Consider the following 513-nt stretch of genomic DNA (forward strand, 5'->3'; position numbering starts at 1 on the left):
TTTTTAGCTGAATTCTTGCAAATCTGTGACACTGTCAAGACTAATGGGGTTGACCCTGAGGTCTACAGACTTATGCTATTCCCTTTTGCTATAAGAGACGGAGCTAGGACATGGTTGGACTCTCAACCTAAAGAAAGCCTGGACTCTTGGGAAAAGCTAGTCAATGCCTTCTTGGCAAAGTTCTTTCCACCTCAAAAATTGAGTAAGCTTAGAGTAGAAGTCCAGACCTTCAAACAGAAGGAAGGAGAATCTCTCTATGAAGCTTGGGAAAGATACAAACAATTAATCAGAAAGTGTCCTTCTGATATGCTTTCTGAATGGAGCATCATAGGTATTTTCTATGATGGTCTCTCTGAACTGTCCAAGATGTATTTGGATAGCTCTGCTGGAGGATCTATTCATCTGAAGAAGACGCCTACTGAAGCTCAAGAACTGATTGAAATGGTTGCAAATAACCAATTCATGTACACTTCTGAAAGAAATCCTATGAACAATGGGACTAGTCAGAAGAAA

At 40.2% G+C, this 513-nt stretch overlaps 1 non-coding gene across 1 annotated transcript; it reads right to left on the reverse strand.

Moving 5' to 3' along the window:
• Positions 1-204: 204 nt before the first annotated feature.
• Positions 205-312, reverse strand: LOC127743799 (small nucleolar RNA R71). The gene has a single exon (XR_008005145.1). It is a non-coding gene; the product is annotated as a small nucleolar RNA R71 (small nucleolar RNA).
• Positions 313-513: the final 201 nt, after the last annotated feature.

Source organism: Arachis duranensis, unplaced genomic scaffold (assembly GCF_000817695.3).
Source record: "Arachis duranensis cultivar V14167 unplaced genomic scaffold, aradu.V14167.gnm2.J7QH unplaced_Scaffold_131423, whole genome shotgun sequence".
In the NCBI taxonomy this organism is placed as follows: domain Eukaryota; kingdom Viridiplantae; phylum Streptophyta; class Magnoliopsida; order Fabales; family Fabaceae; genus Arachis; species Arachis duranensis.